The sequence below is a fragment of the Vanacampus margaritifer genome, chromosome 1 (assembly GCF_051991255.1).
Source record: "Vanacampus margaritifer isolate UIUO_Vmar chromosome 1, RoL_Vmar_1.0, whole genome shotgun sequence".
Taxonomy (NCBI): Eukaryota; Metazoa; Chordata; class Actinopteri; order Syngnathiformes; family Syngnathidae; genus Vanacampus; species Vanacampus margaritifer.
The window spans coordinates 6,551,672-6,573,196 of NC_135432.1; the positions used below are offsets into that span (position 1 = coordinate 6,551,672).

The 21,525-nt window shown below is 41.5% G+C and overlaps 1 long non-coding RNA gene across 4 annotated transcripts in view; it reads left to right on the plus strand.

Annotated features, from left to right (window-relative positions):
- The window catches only part of LOC144057812 (uncharacterized), a 243,209-nt gene that overhangs the window by 102,978 nt on the left and 118,706 nt on the right, over positions 1-21,525 (plus strand). For 2 of the 4 annotated variants that reach the window (XR_013295329.1, XR_013295330.1), the window contains exon 4: positions 17,385-17,433. The exons of 1 other annotated variant lie outside the window; for it this stretch is intronic. This is a non-coding gene — a long non-coding RNA (uncharacterized LOC144057812). Of the gene's footprint in view, positions 1-17,384; positions 18,211-21,525 lie in introns of those variants that run through there. One more of the 4 variants, XR_013295328.1, reaches the window with a different exon arrangement.

Genomic DNA, 21,525 nt, shown 5'->3' on the forward strand with positions numbered 1-21,525 from the left:
AAAAGCAGGTTCATGCTCCGGGGGGTAATTAAAAGGGTTTCCTCTTATCTCAGCCAGTGGCACAGCATGCCATGTACAAAGGACACATGTTGACATCTTACACATTAAAAGCTTGTGTCGCTGTCTGTCTGTGGACATGGGAAGATTGCGTGCGTGTGTGTGTGTGCGTGTGTGTGTGCGCCAACGCTGGCTGTTTATCTGAGGCCATGGCTCTGCAATGACTCTACCTTCAGGAGGCTGTAACTCCATCACCTCCCTGCCTATCGACTTCTCTAAGGGGGGATCGATAGTGGAATGATGGCCCGCCTATGTCTTGGCCATCCATCCGCTGGGCCATTGAGTGTATGTTAATGTTATGAATTATTGAGAGAACAGTTACTATTGATTGTCTGAGGATTATTGGAGGGTTTCATAGGGGGGGTGGGCAAGGTTAGATCAGCCTGGGGAATGACAAGCCAGGAGGGAAGGACGGGCCAAAATCCTGGAGGAAGTTTAAAGTATCTACTAGGACTCCTAACCCCAGAAGAGTCCAGGTCAAAGGTGGCCCGGAGGGCAAATCAGCCTGTTTGATGTTCCCAACCCCATCGCCTTCCCAAACCCAGCCAAAATTCAGTACTGACCCGGTTCTCATCACTCTTTCCTCTCCTGCTCTCTCTGCTCAGCACTTGACTTTCTCAAGTCTACTGACTGCAGACTGTTTTTGTTTACAGTAGCATGCATTAGTTAGATAAGACATACAGATGCCTGGGTCCGATTGTTTATGTTAAGGGCTGAGTTTGGAAATGGGTTGTCCTCTACTTTTCAGACGTTTGTTTTTGCTTTCTTTTTCCCCGTGTCTGCTCCGATTCCATATGACCAATACGTGAGTTAGAGCGAGAGAGCTGAAGCGAGGCAGATTAAAGCCTGTACACCTGATACTGTCCAAACATTGGCCTCCACCCCTTTGGGAGGCCTATAAATATTCTTACATGTATTCATACACACTCATGGGCGGTTACAGTCACACTCACAGTCTCCGGTTTGTATGGCTTGGAATGGCCCTGAATTCTCACCGAGCCCAGGGAAGGAGAAAAAGTCTTTCCCAGGCAAATGCTAAGCTTCAGCTCAGGGAAATTCTACATGCCAAGAGTGCCCAAGTCATACTGTATGTGAAGAGGGAAACTGTAATGTTCAATGCCAATCACATGAATCGCTGCACTAAGATATCAATGACACTTGGCATGAAGGGACTGGCAAAACCGATCAAAATGAAATAAATGTACTCTCCTGTCAAGGTCAAGTGTTGGCTTACAAAACAAAAGAAACAGGTGACACACAGACAAGTTATTTTACATAAGTGTAATGTTTATGGCATCACTCCAGATATGGCATCCATTTCTTTTATGTTTTCCCAGCACACCATTTACACCTTTAATTGTATTACGCTTTAGGTCTGAAATGAATGAATCAATACTGTTTCTGTTATTCCCATTGTGAGACCATCTGGTGCAGTCTCCGTGATTACAGTTGGCATCTGCTGTCATTTCCTCAACTACATCAGTAATTACAATCACCACATCAAATATCTATGGAACAGGCAGAAACTTACAATTAGGCAAGCGCATGCCCCGGGGGCCCTCAGATCTCCAGGGGCCCCCAAACATCTCTCATAAAAACTGATTGGTATTGTTACCTTCGATTTAAAGCAACCACTGTTTTATTATTTCAAGTGCTTAAAAAGACAACAAACTATTTAATAGTGCACCCTCTCCTTGCTTCTCATGCAATGGACTATTCCATCTTCTGTGCGGACAAAATTTTGGATGACGTGTCAAGTGCATGTCAGAGCGTTCACGCATGAAGTGCATCCGGGTCCCCCATTTAGGCACAGTGCCCGTTCTGCATTTAGGGAGAGGTGGCCCTGATTAAACTGATTCAAATGGTAAGCTTTACGTAACATTGATTCATGTTCTTATCAATTGCAGTAAAAGCGTTAAGATAATTCACTTGTTAAACAATCATTCTCAAGAAGAATTTTAAGGAACTTATCTTGTTTAGGAAATATAATTTTCTTAAATTTGTGCTTTTTGGTTGATGATTGATGAACATTAATACTCAAAATCCTTGCAGTACACAGAAGTGCAGAGCAGCAAGACAGGGTTTGCCTCCAAATGACTAAATACACAATAAAAGATGGATCAAAGAAAGGCCAGTAAGTTACTTGATATTTTTCTCCCCAATAGATTACCAAATGTTTCATTTAGTCAGCAATCTGACATTCGCCGCAGTTTCATGGGGAAGAAGAGAAGAGAAAGACAGCACACATCACCAAGGGGACAGCCTGAAATGATCATAAAACTAACATTTAACATGTGTTTTAAGAAAATGTTTTTGAATCATTTAGATTCCAACAGCCATTATGGAAATAGTCATTTTTACACACATGCACGCGTTGAACTTTACGAATAAGCAGTGCGATTTTATGCAGTATGAAAGGAAATTAAAGTCTAAATGACCATTACACTGCAATGGGCATGATGGAAATGAGTGGAATGATTGAAAGTAACTTGAAGGCATTTATATTGCAAGCGCTCCCTACTTTAAAGTGTCCTCCACTCGGAGCGTATGGACATTTCCCGGCAATTGATCCTGTGTCTAAGTGTTAGTCATAAATTAACACTGCTCTGCTCTCCACCCACGCTTGACTGTATTCTCATCTAGTTCATCTCGTCACGAGGCTGCACTCTTATAAGACGGGCTCAGGATCCCGAGCGGTCACCTTGTATTAGGGGTGTTGCCAGTTTGACCCTCTGAAATCCTTCCATTTGTCATGAATACCCACTAGTCACACCAGTTGTGCTGTATGGCATCAAGAAATGGATCTTTTAAACTCTTGACTTGATGGCAATCACAGGTGGAAGGGGCCTAGAAATGTGCAGTCGGTCGGTCGAACGAACTTCCAAAAAGGGCGTAGTGACGACACGCTGCCGGACCGTGATGAGTCAATTTCTCCTCCTGTGTGTGTGTGTTCTGCATTATTTTGCAACACATGTCTATGCAGCGGTGTAAGCTCACACATATTTTTTTTATTAATCTCTTTAAGGACTAAAAAAATATGTCCATTTTGTTCTGATCTTGTTCTCGTGACAGTTTTTAATAGAAAGCAGCAAAAAAAAAAAGTATGAATTCTTCTTCCACTTGCTACAATGTTTACGCTCCTGTTTACGCTCCCGTTTGTTCAGTTCATACGGCTACCTACTAAACTCTCATGAACTCTTCTCAGACAATCTACATAAATTAATGTGGTCCATAGTATTGGTCATACTAAGAATAAATACAGTCCCCAATGAAATAATAAAACTGAGTGTGGCACAGGGAACGGTGCATTTGATTTAACAAGGGGCTCCTGAATAAAAGTTGCGAAACACAAGGGCATATATCAAGATGTAGCTATAAAGCTTGCCCTTTAGGGTGAAGAGTAGTGAGAGTATTTGACTCCTGTCCTGCTGATATGCGACCCTAAATCACTCCGTCCCACAGCCTTGCCACACACACACTCACACACCTACTCAACCCATCGTAAATGTCACGTGTTAATCTGGCCTCAAGTGCTCACTGCCATCAACAACTTGAGTTTCTTTAGAGCAATGTCTTGATGTTTCACCCCAATGAGAAACAATTTGTTGGAAAAAGACACTTCCGTCTGTTCAGCATTTCCGTTGCTGCAAAATATGCAGCAAATTTTCAGTGACAGACAGCAGACATTTATTATTTTATAATAATCAGTAATCAGAATTAGAATCTGAATATCATTATTTTTATTGTACCACAAGGTTCAATGAAACGGAAAAAAAGAGACACAGAAAAACAATGTCCCGATCGCCTATTACAGCTCCATGTTTTCTTCGATAAAAAAAAAAAAACATACAGGGGAGGATAAAACAAAAAAGACTATGCTACTGTAAGGGGAGCAGAGTATGGATTTGAAAAAAAAAAACCTCAGCAAACAGGCACATGTGAATACACAATGCATAGCAATTTAGCACATGTGAAAGTGAGGTAGGGTGAGTATTGGGCAGGGAAGGTTTCAGCCCAGGTCCACTGAGCAGGTGTTTGCAGCCAAAAAGGACACAGCAAATTCTGTAGAGTAAATTTGACCCTATTTATAATAGGACCAAACAGACTCAGTTTTAGAGTAATATTTACACTTGGAAAAGAGAGTAAAATTCAGAATTGCGAGACTGCCACACTACCACTTGAGTTATTCCCCATAACTACTGTTTGCTTATATCCAAGAAACCAAACACATAGTTTTTGGTCTCTTGGAGTTACGAGGATTCCAGCTGACACGAGCGATATACTAACACACACCAAGAGCTGCGTTGCTCAGGGAGTAGATTGACTGTCTCCCAAGCGGAAGGTCATGAGTTCGTTCCTCAACCCTTGCATGACTTTTTTTTTTTCAATTCTTTATTTTACTCTCTTCCAAGTATAAATATTACTCTAAAACTGGGTCTACTTGGTCCCACTCTGAATTTATCGAGTGCCACTGCCACCTCCCAGGTAGCTGCACTGGAACAGGAAGGAATGGGAACGGATAGTCAACGGAAGGCAATGATACAAAGTTGTGTAAATGCACTGTGTGAAGTGTCTCTGTGTGCGTAAGTCTGCTTTGCAAAAACACTTTGTCTCGATGTTGTGGAGATGTCCTCGTAAATCCTGACAGTGTTCTGAAGCACAGGAGAGTTAAAGGGTATAGGTGGTAGGGTCTGAAGCCCCTGGCCACAAAAACATCAAGAAAAGGGTGTAGGGGCCAAGGCCTAGGCCTCGGCAAACAACAGATGCTTTTAGGTCAGGCTGACTTCAATTTCAGTCAGCCTTAAGTCTCAGAATGAGTTTGTGGTCATTTCTTTGAGGTGCACCGTCATCTATTTCACGCTGTTTTTCCATCCTGCGAAGGAACTCAGGAATTATATACAGTCTGCGATTGAGCTTACGTCTAAGTGTTGACCGCACAACGCAAACCTTCTGTCACAGTTGGCAGCGTAATCCGAACTTTGTGATAAATTGGGAACCTGTCAACTCCAAACAGCTGAATACTTATCAGATTCCAATTTTGTATGCGTCTTCAACATCTTTGAGAGAAAGGACGGACAGGCATACAATCATCCACTTATTTCACAAATCTATCATAAACCCGGCCGCAAACGTTCTGTCTGAACAAGCAGGGTCCTCTTTTCCTGATCTACTCACCGACAATACAGTACTTTGTCAATTCCTTTGAGTTGAGTAATTCCTTAATTCGATTTTGGAGGATAATGGTTGTGATAATAGTTCGGGTGATAGTCTCTCTAGACAAGACAGCACTGGATAAAGCCTGAAAGCAGGAAACATAAGGGGTGGGAGGGATCAGAGTAAAAACGGTCTTCCTCCGTCGAGAGCCAAAAAAGAATCTAATAATATAACATAATAATAATACGAGTGACTCCACTTATATGTACACCAATAGTAACATTGGCTGCAAAAGCTTGTGTCACTGTTCTTTGTTAACTAGTTCACATTGAATATTTGTCTTCTATGTTAGCACATACAGTGCATGGCCTTTATAATGAGGCATCGTCTCCTAACATGTACAGCTGCTGCACTTTTTGAATTCAGCCAATGCCATATGAATGTCTTGTTGACGCGACATTTCAGTGTGATTGGCTTTGTAAAGTTACAACATCAAAACACACATTCACAGAGCAGATTCTAATGACCACAATATCAGAGTTTACATGACACAAATTCGTTGGAAATGATCTATGAAGTATGAAGGGTGACTTTCGGCTTTTCCGAGTCAGGGGTCTCCACAGCACTTGCATGATATGTACGGTAGTAGTGAGGCGAATCTGCATTCAGACATCCAAGTCCTTGTATACATTTTCCCAATGTGAGTGAGTGTGTGTGTGTATATTACGTGTGCAGCAAAATGCCTCCAGGAACTCTGAAGATGCTCTTGTCTCATTAGCATGTCAATTGACTCGCTCTGCTTTGCACATGAAAGGACCACAATGTGTAGTAGGACAGCAGAAAGAAAGAGACACGAGGTACAGGTCCCGGCATATTTATCTCCACCTTGTTGGAATTTCATATCATACAGTGAGTTCACCTATTAAGGAACACTGCTTGCTACACACAAAATCACACACATATGCTCCATTATAGACTGCTTTTGGAGGGGTTTCTGTATATGAAACATATTTTGCCCATTATTTAAACTCTTATTCACATCATAGACACGATACCACGTAGCTACCATGTGGAGGGAGGGAGGGATGGGTAGGTAGGTCGGTCGGTTGGTTGAGTGGGTGGGTCGGTCGATCGGTCGGTCAATCGATAGATAGATATTGTCAAACCAGCAATATTCATATAGACTTGTCTTGATCATATAAAGTGCTACCCACAATGGTGTATGGAAGGTGTGAATGTTTGGCGGTGGTTGGAGGGGCCGTAGGCGCACACTGGCAGCCTTGCTTCCGTCAGCCTGCCCCAGGGCAGCTGTGGCTACTTAAATAGCTTACCGCCACCACAGTGTGGCTGTGTGCGTGCATGAATAATGTATCCGTTCCATTGTAAAGCGTCTTTGAGTGTCTAATTCGATAGAAAAGTGCAATATAAATCCGATGTATTATTATTATTATTATTATTATTATTATTATTATTATTATTATTATAATAAAAACAACCAACAAAGTAGAAACAAACACAAAAGCAGCACTGATGACGAATTGAAAAAAAATAAAAATAATCTAAATTTCACATACTTTGTTTATACAGTACATATATCCAATAAAAATATTTTTTTACAGTTCAAAACATTGCTGCTACACAAAACATGATCATAGCAACACTTCTCTCGCTGATATCAACAAATGACTCCCATGGGCTGCTTAACAATGACTACATTTACATGCAGGCAGTAACTCTTTAAAAACCCGAATATTGGCAATATTCGGTGTTTTGAAAGGCCATGGAAACACGCGCAATAACCCGAATATGCTCTTATTCGGGTTTCTAAAAACCCGAATAAGCCCCTTGGGTTACCCCTCTCATAACCGGAATACTGGTTCATATAAACGCATATCGGAATACCTCGAATCATTGCTTTTCGTTGTGCACATGCTCACAACCTCTTCTTCGTCTCTTTTTCCTCTTCTTCGCTTGTTTGTATTCGCAAGGAATCTTGGTCTTTGTAGTAACGACTTGTATGCGCAGCGCCGTCCTACTCGCTAAAGGACCCTTCCTTGAATACATTGATTTCTACGCTCAGTTTCCACGTTATTTTCTGTCTCTACGGCGAAAACGCCACCGTTTGTGCCTATATACACATACAATAAATACAACTGTATAAGTCCGTGCTTCTGGCGTATAACCCATCGGAAATACTCAATGTCAACAAACATGACGCCCGCAGCAAAGAACCACACTTCTGAAGCTTTATTTAGCATGACGAGTGACATAAATATGTCTTTTATTGAACTTATAGTAAGTTAAAAGCAAAAATGATGTTTTTTACGTAATTACATTTGTGCTTCGTGGTCCGACCGGGGTATTCCAATCGAGCACAAATTAGCATGTAAACGGGAGTAGCTCTGTCCGCCACGCATGTAAACGTGTTACTTCGATTGTTTCAGAAACCGGAATTCGGACCTTAACCCGAATATTGAGTCAATGTAGGCCCTGTCATGACGTGACAAGAACAAACCCATACAGTGGGTAGTACATCATATACACTGATGGCAATGCTAATTAGGGGAGGAGGGAGGGTGAGGAAATGGAAGGGTGAAAGGGAAAGTCTGAAAGGGAAAGCTAACAGCAGGTCTCCTTTTGCTTGACCAAGAGATCGCCCACAACACAACTGCTCACTCACTTACCCCCTATTGAACAGTTAATCATGAAAATTATCACACAATAAAAAGAAAATTTATATATAATTCATACTTGAGTATCCTTAGCTAGCTGGTCCTCCAGGATTAATCTAACGAATCCAGGAAGACATGTCCCATGTCCCAGGGAGATTGTATCTTCTCGGAGCTGTGGAAAACTGGACTTCGTGCAAGTGGTGCCACTCTCTGGAGAAACGGTGAGCTGTCTCATCCTGCCCATATGGCTTTGAAAATTCTACAGAGAGAGCTGCTACAACTTCTGCTGAAGGGGTCTGGGGCAAGCCAAAGGGGGAAACAGGTAATTAGACAGAAATACAGTAAGAAAGTTGCTGAATGTTTAAAAAAAAAAAATGCACAAAGAGGCACATGTGACAAGATGGGGCACAGAAATTGGGAGCAAATGGCACACCAATGTAAAAGATAAAGTCCACCGACACAAGGCAAAAGCTGTATGAAACATTTTTTTCTTGAAAGAGATGATGAAGCTCAGATGGGATTGCAACGTATGACGTCAACATTAAATTTGTTACTGTGGTTGGAGTTGCTAGTAGTGCAAATTTACTGCATTATAATGCAGTTGTTTCTTATTATTAGCTGCAATCATGTAACTACAGTAAATAAGGTAACCTGACTTTTTGAATTGCTTCACACTATGATGCAGCACATTGCCTTTGTTTGTTTTTAGTTGCTATGCATTCAGGTCAACTGGGAGAAACCATGAAGTCAAAACAGTGCTGGTTTGGGGATTTTTGACCACTTGAGATCAAATTATCCCAATTCAACGCAGTCTAAGAGTTTTTGTGAGTGTCGGGTAATTAATCAAGCATGTTTAACCTTCAGAGTTGCTTGTGAGAGCCACATCATTTCTCACTGAAATTGTATTAGATGTGTCATGAGGAGATTTGCCGATTTATTTTTGTAAGGATGTAGATTCTGGGTTATGCTGACAGAGTCCTTATCCAGGTGTAACTGCACTGTTGACCCCACGTCTCAAGCCAAACTGCTTCCTGGACTGAGCAGTGTCGCTTCCTGGAATACTGCTACGCCGTCTCCCTTTAAATTGAAACGTTTGATCGGACCGACGTCCTCACACACGCAGGCCTGAGTTGTCAGGAGGCGGCTGGCGAGGCGTGTGTTGTTTTTCCTGATTTGTTACAGTAAGGTGGAGCTTGGCTAGTGATGACCACATCAGTGGTTCTTACTGGCCTTTTGGAGGAAATGAACACATAACTGACACAGCAGCACCGAGTTCTGCTTGTGATCTCTACAAAAACACATGCATACTCACAGTTTACTGTGTCCAGCCTTAGTCACACACAGATGGACACTTAACTCAGGCACGCTCAGTGTGTGCACGCTGTCACTGAAATTCTGAATACACACAACGCACTGACACACTCAGCAATACCCTCCTTTCCTCTTCTGTTACTTGTGAACCACTTAAAAGGGGACACATAATGGAAAAGAGACGTAAGTTGTTTTTACACAAATATTGGGGTTCCTGAAGAGTTTGCCCATCGATATGGACCACGGATGACTTTACCTTCAAAGTAAAGCTCTAGCACTGGTCATCAAGTCAAATCCGGTCAAGTGTATTTTTAAAATCACTTTGTCGCAAAAGTGTCTCAAAGGGCTTCACAGACCCACAGTTTAAAGAGATCGACGACATCACCTGGTCTAAAACTCACTATTCCGGCAAGGGAAATCTCCCAGAAAAACCCATTAGAGGAAAAAAGGAAGAAACCCTGAGAAAGGGAACATAGATAGCGGGATTCGCCTTCCAGTATAGTCCAGGCTGCAGTGGATGCCAAGTGGGCAACACTAATTGTGTGATATGACAAATAATTGCTATTCAGTTTTAGTTTAAACAGTTTTAGTTTTAGTTTAAACAGCATGGGAAATGGTCCTCCTTGGGTTCTTTCCTCATCAGTCAATGCAGAATCTTTCCCAATACCTGGGACCTTTCTTCACTCATCGTTACCCTCCGAGCACGAGAGGGAAAGGAAGAGAGACGAGTAGCGTCAGTAAAACAAGCCAAAATCCAGATGTCAAGGGATGAGCAGAGTTCGGGTGACTAAATTTGATTTAACCAAATGCAAGTACAAAGAAATAAGACCAGTCGGGATTTAAACATTTATACAGTTAGACACTCTCATTTCCATGGGTAGGGTATCTCACAGTACCGGACCCCAAACAAAAAATGCCCTAGTACCTCCTCACTTCTATTTTTCTGTCGCAGTCAGACTAACAGTCAAAGTTACTGTCATATTTAGATATGCCATCTAGTGGCTGCATATAGATAATAAACTATAAAGTGCTGCATTCAACATTACAATACTCAATGGTGCCAATGCCATGAATTACCTGGTGTGTCTCCTCTGAGCAATAAGACCAAAAACAGGAAATCTCTAAGCCTTTAATACCAATACACATTTCAAGGTGATCTGGCAGTACATTATCATCAACGGTATAAAGGCCAAGTAGTAATACTATTGTTACATTTTTGGTTTTTAACAAAAAAAAAAAAAAGGTTTCAAATAATTGGCTAAATAGGAATATCATATCAATATTAATGTCACCCATGGTTTTATATATTATTCGATCATTTTAATGCAAAGCCATGTTTTTGTCGAGGGCGGTATAAGCTCTGGCTCATTTACATGAAGACAGCCCACACAAATGTTTGAATTGAACATGACACGTGGCTGTTAAAAGATGCTAGGATTCGGGATCCTTGGACTATTTTTGGATGTACAGTATCATGAAATAATCAATCATTCTGTCAGGGTTGGACTGGATCTGTTGAATTATTATTCCTCAGCATATCAAGATATTTTTGACAAGTCTGGGGGAAACTGCTCGTCTGTTCAATCTTAACTGTTTCCCATTGCAAAAAGCAAGGTTCATTTTATGCACGGGATGGTTTTGGTTTAGAACAACTTGATGATCCTGACCTCAACCCAATCAAACACACTTGCACTGAGACATTAGTGATCTCGGACAGTACAAATATTGTTTAGAGTGAATGGATGACCCAATTTTCTTCCACTTTGTTTCTTCCCGTTCACGTCTTGTATGGCAGGTGTCCCAATACTTTTGTCCATATCATGTAACTCTCAAGCAGAATAATGGTGTCAGCAGTAGTTCTCACCCTTGCAGGTGCGGGTTCTGCTGACCCTGCTGGTCCACCCGCTCCCAGGGGAGATGCATGACCTAATGGTCATTTGATCCTTCTCATCAGCAGCGCCACCGTCTTTCTTTTCTCTCACTGCCTCACACATTTTTTTCTTTGCATTTGACTCACTCGGTCGCTCTTGAATTCTCATCATGAAAGTCAACCACGTGAGTCAACAAGTAGGTGCTGCAACGACCTGCTGAGTCGGCCGTCTCCTTTCATGGCAGGATAAGATGCAGTGCCTTGTTGCCCTGGCCGATGCCATCACGTCCACTTTTTAATGACTGGCGGGCCAAAGTTGTAACAACCATTTTGAGTTTACAAACATTTCATTTGCATTAGCTTTTCAGTGTTGTGGGTTGTGCCTAGAAAGAAAGAATGATTGATTGTACAGAAGTTTTGAAATTGGTTCAATCATACAGTAGTTTTCGGAATGACATTTATTCCACAGATCTGAGTTGACCCTTAGGAGGATTTTACCGATACATTTGGTTAAGCTGTAGATGTCTTATTTGGAATTAAGACTTACAATGGAGTGTAGTAGTCATGGCATGCTTCAAATATTAGTCACACTGAAAACAAAGATTCGAGATGACTTAAGACAGTGAAACACATGAGAGAATAAAGTATTCAAATGTGACATCTGAAGCAATTCTATTTCTAAATCTGTAATTTAATTAAAATATTCTCAGCAAAGTGATCTCTATTGGTCGTAAATGCCTTGAAACACTTTGGGCAGTGTTACTGTATTTAAATGTGCTATAAATAAACATTGACCTATAAATGTCTAAGATGATTTGGAATACTGTAAAAAACTGACAATTGAGTTCATTCAAGTGCAGAGTAACTCTTCACATGTGGCGTTAAACCCACATGAGAATGTTTATCTTATTTGCTGACTTGTGCTTTGTGTGCAAATTATGTTTTGCAGAGGGCAAACATTTCATTCAGTGAATCATACTTTTTTTTTTAGCATGAGCCATTTTATTCAGGGATATTACACAACCCATGTTTTTTTTTGTACACTGTAACGAATTGACTGTAGAATTTACAAGAATTAACTGCCCAAAAAGTTGCCAGATAATTCTTGTGAAATCTCATTTAATTACTGTGAAAATCAATTACAGTACATAACTGTCTTTTTTTTTTGGGGGGGGGGGGGTATTTGCTGTATGTAAATTCCAGTTACTTACTGTATTTACTTAAAAAAAAAAAAAAAGCAATTCACTGTAATCTAGTTCACAACTGTTAATTGTATTCTAATTTACATAAATAAATAATACAGTATGTTGTTGTTAAATCCATCCATTCATTTTCTTAACTGCTTATTCCTCAGAAGGGTCACTGAGGTGCTGGAGCCTATCCCAGCTGGCTTTGGGCAGTAGGCGGGGTTACACCCTGAACTGGTTGCCAGCCAATCACAGGACAAACAAAGACAACTGTAGATTTTACAGAAATTTGTGACAGTGTATTTGTTTTTTTTTTCCTTTGCTGTTCTGTGTTGTGCTTTTTGTGTGTTTTGATTTTAGAATGTATTTAGTTTCTTATGTTATTCTTTCACCTCAACATTCATCTTTCAGTCACCTTTTGATGTATTAAGCTATACTGTGGTGAAATTTGCATACTAATTCCCACACAACCAGCACACGTACATATTATTTTGCGTAACTGCAGTCATAGTTGCTGCAATTTCACAGCACCATTTTACATTTACATACAATCTGAAGTTAACACATCATGATTATTTTAACATTACACTTTCTGAAACTGTAATGTTAAAGCGTCTGCAGTGATGCGGACGCTGTATCGGTCCGTTGTGGTGAAGAAGGAGCTGAGCCGAAAGGCAAAGCTCTCGATTTATCGGTCGATCTACGTTCCTACCCTCACCTATGGTCACGAGCTGTGGCTACCCTGCGGCCGAAATGAGTTTCCTCCGCAGGGTAGCCGGGCTCTCCCTTTTAGATAGGGTGAGAAGCTCGGTCATCCGAGAGGGGACGCTGCTCCTCCACGTTGAGAGGAACCAGTTGAGGTGGCTCGGGCATCTGGTTCGGATGCCTCCTGGATGCCTCCCTGGGGAGGTGTTCCGGGCATGTCCTACCGGCAGGAGGCCCCGGGGACGACCCAGGACACGCTGGAGAGACTATGTCTCTCGGCTGTCCTGGGAACGCCTTGGGGTCCCGTCGGATGAGCTGGCTGAAGTGGCTGGGGAGAGGGAAGTCTGGGCTTCCCTGCTAAAGCTGCTGCCCCCGCGACCCGACCCCGGATAAGCGGAAGAAGACGGACGGACGGACGGACGGACAGTTTCTGAAACATTCGGGACAACCCGTTTTCATGCATGTATGGACAGACTTACTCTTGCATACAAATTCCGATCGAAACGTAAGTAAATAGACGTCATTTATACGTTTAACTTTCTACGGTGAATAAAAGACATAAAGTAATCATAAAATAGCCGGTAGCTTTGGTCCTTCCTCGGGTCTCCTGGCGGCCTCACGACTCTGGCTGGAAGTGTTCGGTTTAGGTGAACGGTATGGGATTTTTTAATAGGTTACATACACATACTCACCCACATACAAAAAAAAAAAAAAAAGAGCAATGATGACATGTGAAATCGGTAAAATTACCGAATGAACAATACTGAGCGCTCCAGGAAAAATAAAAAAATAAATACATTTAAAAAAAAAATAAAGTAGCCGGTTTCGTCCTCGCTCCAAAAACGTGGTTGTTTTCTGCGTCGTCATGTTTGTTCATCTCTGGTTGTGTATTTCCGGTGGTTTGCTTACCAAATGCGCATATATGTGTTACTATTACAGAGACAGAAAATAAAATAACGTGAAAAATAAATAACTGCATTCAAGTTAGGTTCGTTTAGCGAGTGGCAAGGTATGACGGCCGTCGCACATACAAGTAGTTCCTGTACACAAAAGACCAAGATTATTTGCGACTAGAGCGTACATAGAACACTAATCAATTGAGGCGTTCCAACCAGATTTATATGACCAACTACAGTATTCGGGTTAGAAAAGGGGTAACACTAACCTTATTAAGGTTTTTGCATGTGTTTACGTGGCAGTACGGTATTGTCGATATTGGGGTTTTGAAAGGGCTGTTGACTGCATGTAAACGTAGTCAATAATGACTAAAGTGTGTGCTTACTGTATTTTCATAGAATCAACCACAATTGAAAGTTTGTGCAGAAAAGACGAATGATTGGCGGACAGAATGTTTAGTCCCCACCATTTAGGCATCATAAAAACGTGTAAAATGTGATCTTTTGTGCTCAAGTCCCGTCTTTTGCAGATCAGTGCTTCATCGCAGCGCACCCACCCCGATATACATCCACATACACACAACCCTGCAACACAATAACCCCAGGCCGCTGGTTATTAGAAAATCACCCAATCCAGTCGTCCCCTCAGTCTGGGAAGAAAAGGAAAAAAAAAAATCCTGACTATATTAGAGAAGCCAGGTAGTAGCCTCTGTTGCCGCTTGCCTTCATCTCTCTCCGTTTATTCTAATCACGCTGCAGCTGTCTCCTCTCCTGCCTTTATTTTGCGGTATTTCTCCATCTCTTTGTTTTGTTTTTTCGCCTGACAGTGACTGGGCCTCCTATGCCTCAGGGGAACTGAGTTATGAGCCTGATGTCCTTTCATAGTCAATTGTATAATATGTGTGTGTGCGAGTGAGAAAGCAGCCAGCACCACAGTCGATGTTTCCGTGCCAATGCGGGTGCGTCTTGTTTACGGCTCGCGTCTCTCGTGGCGATGTTTTCGTCAGGTCTTTCCAGGATGATGCTATCATGCTGACCTCCTTTGTCCAGTCACACTCGACTGAAAGTGCCGGAATGATATGAACCTCTTAGTTGTGTGACACCCGCAGCTCCATGTACATGAACTAAATGTCCTATAAAAGGAACAGAGCATGTGTTCCCGTGTGTTTTGGTTAGTAAGTAGAAAGTGCATTTGTCAGGTGTTTGTCAGTCAGTGTTTGAGATAAGAGTAATGTCAGTGATGCTGAATGTTCTGAATGTCTTCGTAAAACAAAGCCTCCCCTGTTGGTGTTGGGTCAGGGCAGCGCAAGGGAGGCTGACTTGGTATCTTTGAGCCCCTTTTTTCAGCTCGGAAGTGTCTGATTGCCCCCTTCACCTGCTCGTGAGCGGGAAGCTCGTGGTCTGTGGCTTTTGTTTGGTCTTTGTGCTCTAAATTCAGAAAACATACTGTGAATTTGCTTGCTTCATGGGGGCAGCACTACGCTACGGGATTTATCACCACCAGGATGAGGACAGCAAGTTAAAATGGGAGATGGTCAGGAATCGTTATGACGTGTTTACATTGTGGCCACTTCCATTTAGTCACAGCTCTTTTTAGAAATAGGTACTTTCCCATGTGGCTGTTTTAGCATCAGGTAATCTTTCCAAGGTGACGTATGGCTGACATTTTCAAACATTTTGTCTACTTCATTAAATGTCTTTGAAATTAACTAACACTTTATTGTTACTGTTTGAAAATAAATGTTTGAAGGCACATTTCAGTTAAAAGCTTGTATTAATGGGACTAAATATCTTCTAAATTCAGAACTACTGGTGCTCTACTTCACTGCTCATAATGATGATGTGATTTCCAGCTGTCAGTGCTGTAATTGATGAATTTTACACATTTAAATTTTTTTTTTTTTCTAAGACACCTCATGTTCTCTAATAAGGAAGTGTGGACTTATGATCTCACCTGTATTGCTGAGTCACACTAGCCACTTAAAGACTTTTAATGCACTTCCATTTCACAGAGCCAATTAGTACTTTTGAGCCGCTTCTCAGCTCTTGGGAGGGACTTATTTGATCAGTTTTTGACTTTGAATCAACTTTTTTTTCTCTCGGCTTATAGTTGCTTCTTTCATTCAGCGTACATATAAGCACATGCTCTCACTCAGGTTGTGTTAGTTCTACATGCGTCGCAGTAGCCTGACTGTGCCTCTCCCAACTGGGCAGAGCAGTTCTGGAAAGTCCCTGGTCGAGCATGGGGGGATAGCAGGCAGCGGGCGGGGCGGGGGGTGTTGTCCTGGAATGGTGTGTGTTTTCTTGAATCAGAAAGGAGGATGTGGTATATTGAAGACACTCCTCAGCTCACCTCTTAAATAAAAAAGAAAAAAAATCACCCCTAAACACACCCAAGACCAAACATTATCCCACCCCTGCCCCCACTACCGCTATTTAGGGAGGGGGAAATTATACTTCCAGTAACTGCGGCTCAGTTTCGACAACAGATGAGCAAAAACAAGATTGGGAAGAGGACATAATATGGGAAATGTTTAAAAGGCACAGATGCTATTCTTTCTTAAAATTGGAAAGATTAACTACTGTGGTGCCTTGAGATACGAGTGACTCAACTCATGCGTTTTTGGAGGTACAAGTTTGGGCGATTTTTTTGTATTTTTATTTATTTTTGCATGCTGCATGCTTCACAAGCCATCACGTGTCTCCTTTCCCTGCTGATTCACCGATTTACAGACTATCCTATATCCATATTGTTTCAGAGTTTTATGTGAGACCCAGAGAAAAAGACACTTTTTTGTTTTTTGCTTTGATTTGCAAGCAAATATTTGCGATATGAGTGCTGTATGGTAACTGTGAACTAAGCTCATCTGCGCCACAACTTAGTCTGCTTTTAGCTGGACTCAATTCCAGTCTACTTTCTGTCAACTAATTTTCAGGTGGTCTGACAAATTCCCAAACATTAAAGGGATGCTTGACTCATTTGGCTATTTTCAGCAATAATAAGTTAATATTTTGTCTATCATTAATTTAATAGTTTCATTATTTTTCATGTGCAATTAATACCTTAAAAAACACATTTTTCACTTGCTGTCGACTGAAAATGACATCACAGGTGCTCAGGTAAAGACCAATCACGCGTTACCTGTTTTCTGAGTCTGGACATTTGCAAGCTGAGCCATGATTGGTTGTTACCCAATTGTGTTCCCACACACGTGATGTCATTTTCAGTCGACAGGCAAGTGACAAAATGTGTTTTTGAATGTATTAATTAGACATGAAAAATAATGAAATTGTCAAATTAATTATAGACAAAATATGAACTGCTTATTGCTGAAAATGGCTAAATGAGTCAAGTATCCCTTTAAAACTAGACTTACCCCGACAGAATAATGAAGATGCACCAGTTTTTACACCAAGAACATGTGCGGCGCTCTAAAGAAATAGGGCCCTATATGTTATATAACGTGCAATATTAAACAGTGCTATTTTCCTCATTAAAAACACTCATTGGTTTTTGTTTTTTCTCTACTAGTGTTTGGGCCAGCAGAAAAGGCCTTCAAGGCCCTGAATGCACGCCACCGGTAAGTGGACACAAACATCCATCTGGGCTGCCTGGCTGCAATTTATCATACAGACACAAAACGATGAACACAACCCTCTAGATATTTATAACCCACTAGATGTTTATAGCAAGTTGGATCAATTAGGTCAAAGTACATGAGCCGGCCACATCCCTCCTGCTTCGACGACACAGCAGTTGTCTTGTACTGTTCTTTTACCCCTCATGTGATCTCATTCCCTCTTCAACTGGGGCGGTTCAGCTGTATGGCCCGCTCATGTTTCACATTGGCACCAATGTTCTCACTCTGGCACCAGATTCCACACGCTCTTCCTTGCCAACTCTTCCACTGCCTTCCACACCACCTGTAACATATGCTCTCTCCTAACGAGACTGACTGCATTTTCCAAGACGGCATGCTTCACAAAGCATCACGTATCGCCTTCCCCCCTGCTTCACAGATTTACAGCCCGTCCTATATCCATATTGTTTCAGAGTTTTATGTGGGACCCAGAGAAAAAGCCACATTTGACTGGAAACGCATGCAGTAAAAATGTGGATCCAGTCTATTAACTATTATTGTGTAAGCAGCAATTGTTTGTAAATCAAATAGAGGTGCTGTAAAAACATCATTTTCAATCAATGCTAATTATTTGTTTCAGTTTGTCACTGAAAAGAATGAAGGACAATTTTGTCTTCTAGTTGCTTGCCTGGCCAGCCAGTTGTTTAAAACCTAGAGTATCACACGTACAAAAATATAATTATTGGATAAATAAACCATGAATTGTTTATTACTGGATATTTTGTGTTTTCATTGATATTATATATCATATATAAATACAAATAAAGGTATGTCAATGTGGTAAGTGCATTTTTGATGTAAATGATTATACTATAATTAATTCACAAGTTAAGAATTCAACCTGTAACGGAATAATTCCAGTTGCCCTTTGTTATTTCGTGTGTGTTTTTTTTGGTCATGTTTTAATGACACACTGTATAAGGTAAGATCGCAGAAAATGAACCCAATTATAGATGAGTACAAGTTTTATTTCCCTTTACTGTGAACAGGTGGTAATTTATTTTTCCTTCCATCCATCCATCCATCCATCAATTTTCTTGCACTTGGGAAGCCCAGATTTCCTTCTCCCCAACCACTTCATCCAGCTCTTCCAGGGGAATCCTAAGGCATTCCCAAGCCAGCAGGGAGATTTAGTCTCTCCAGCATTTCTTGGGTCGTCATCGGGGCCTCCTCCCAATGGGACATGCCCAAAATACTTCACCAGAGAGGCATCTGGGAGGCATCCTAACCAGATGCCTGAGCCACCTCAACTGGCTCCTCCTAATGCAGAGTGCCTCCCGGCTGACTGAGATTCTCACCCTATATGTAAGGGAGAGCCGGATATTTTAGGGCAGTTTCCAGTCTGTAATTCTCCCTCTGAGCAACCGTCACTGTGCATGTCCATGCACTGTATGAATTGCTCAAATCTCCCCCAAATTTGATTAGACCCTGCTTTATATGTTCCACTTAACAGGTTTATCTATATCATGGGTAATCATAAGTCAGATTATATGAGGGCAGTTTACTGCTCTCAGACCGCATGTCAGGTTAAGGAGAATGACAAACGGCTGCAGACAGATGGAGGCCCAGTGGTGAAGGTGGCGCTCCCTCCTTAAGAGTCTCCTCATGGGGCAACAACCTTGGCCCGCTCTCCTGTCTGTATCCTACCAACCTCGGCACACCCACAGGGGAAGTGTGGCATCCAACAGGATGGCAGCTGTTTTTAGGGAGCTGTCCTTTCTGTAACCCGGCTTCTCGTCACCTCACACTTGGGAGAGGGCCACAGGGATCAGCCTTCCATCTTACAGTTGTTACTCTTGGCTCCAAGGAAAGAAAACTCAATGTGAAAGTCGTAGAGGACAAAAGATGGTTGGACCTTTGCTATGTGGGCATGACAAATTATTCTGTGTGTAGTGTATGCATGCTAATGTAAAATCTATATGAGATGGGCAACTCGAGACATGACTTGACTCGAGTCAGACTTGAGTCGCCAGTTTTTAGGACTTGTGACTTGTTTGGCGAAAACTCATGAAAGACTTGAATTTGATTTGGTGGTGAAGAGTCTCAACTTGACTGATTTGAATGACATTCGGTCTCTAGGGCTACAAGAGTTTCAGAGGGCTTCACAGGCCCACAGTTGACATACATTAAAATCATCCACTGATCTAAACCCCCCAACATGGCAGGAGCTCCCAATATTATTACGTTTAGATTTGACGATTTTATTTCCCAAAAAAATCAGCAAAAAGAACGGCAGCATGTAAGTTTAGCAACAAAGACTAATGAAAAAAGACAGGTAAGCTAACATAATAGTTTAGCTAGCTTGTTAGCTACGTTTCGTACGGTTTTGTTAATTAAAAAGACAGCAAAGTAATACACTATACAGAGACTAGTTTTTAAATAAACTATGGTGTTCATCTTGTCTTCTTTTTAAAATAGGTTTAAAGTTTCTTTTTTTAGACTAATCTTTTTTCCAGGAAAGAGAACAATTCTTATCTTGCAGACAGTTTCGGCTGTCCGGCCTTTGTCAGTACTGTTAAATCCATTTTAAACCTGGTTGTGTAACCATTAAAACCTTTGTAATCATGCTAGTTCAGCTAACTTAATGCAAGTACAGATACTGAGTGGAATGTGAGAATATACGGTAAGTTGTGAGTGAACAAAACTTGGTTGCTTTACCCAAATAATGACTCCTTTTTGCTTGACATTTAGTGGAATCTCTTTTTGACTTGCTTATTTTTTCATTTAGTTTTTTTTCCACGATAACTTAGGACATGCTTGGAAGTTGAAGGTTAAGGACTTACCGGAACTCAAATTCTGTGAATTCAAACGTTCCTGAAAAGGAGAAGAGACATGCTAGAATCCTTGTGCTTGTTTCTGCCTGTCTCAAAATATGGTCAGTGGGAGGTCAGCCACTCTGGTCTCACACTATGTACCTCACAGCACACACAGAATAAATAACATTCACAACCAAGTGTAAGAAACCTGAATCTTCACTCAAACTGTGGCCTCGCGTGAAAGACTGGTGGAGGCCAAGGCATCGTGGTGTGGCTTGGTGAGTGTTTACATGTGTGGTGGCTGCCTGCGTGAGCATGTGTGTGTGTGTGTCTGTGGCTGGATCTTTGGACTGAGAACTGAAGAGGCTTCATGGCCCGGTGATTTTTACTGTGTTTTATTATTGTGAAGTTGGCGGTGTGAAATCCCCTGACCCTGAGAGTTGTTTTTATTACTGTAGGTTTCGTCCTTGCTGGTACATTGGCAACATTCCTCTGTTGCTCATGAGTTTAGAATGAGCTTTTATTGACAACAAAAGTTTATTTCTCAAGTCAGGCAGATGGCTTACTCGACCCGCTTCATCCTCTGGCCTGAGCGTTGCCTCCCTGGAGACAGTCTCATTGTCATAATGCCTTCTTATACCTACGATTATGCCACGCTAGGTCTGCTGTTTGATTGTTTTGATATAATGACCGTCACTGTTAGACTATTCACGCTTGAACGCTTATTGTGGACTCGGGACAAGATAGAGTTTATTAAGTCTCTCTACAAATCAATAGAAATTCATAAACACAGATTAACATTCTGAATAAAAATTAAGAGGGAGGGTAGATCAATACCTTGCACTAAAATAAACCTGATTCGATCAAAACGTCCCCCGAGAGTAGCTTCTGCCGTACCTCAGAACCAGGCATGAGTCAGGGAAAGCACGCAGAAGGCGGCTGCAAGTAGCAAGTACAACTTTGACACTTTTGACACAAAAGTATATTAAAGAGCTTGGAAGAGCGAGGACAATGAAGTTAATTGAATTGGAGGGCATACAAATTCGGGAGTGAATGATTGAAAAAAAAAAAAGCTGGAATTAATAGATTTAGCAGGAGGAGATAGAATTAGGAAAAGATAAGAATGACAATATTTTAAAGAAAGGAGTACTAAAGAAGGCGGAGATGATGGAAAGGATTGGACAAGAGAAAGACAAGCAATCACACAGAGGGGGCTCATTGGGGTACTCATTCAGCCAATGGCAGCCAAGCCATTCTTATATTAACATAATTAACA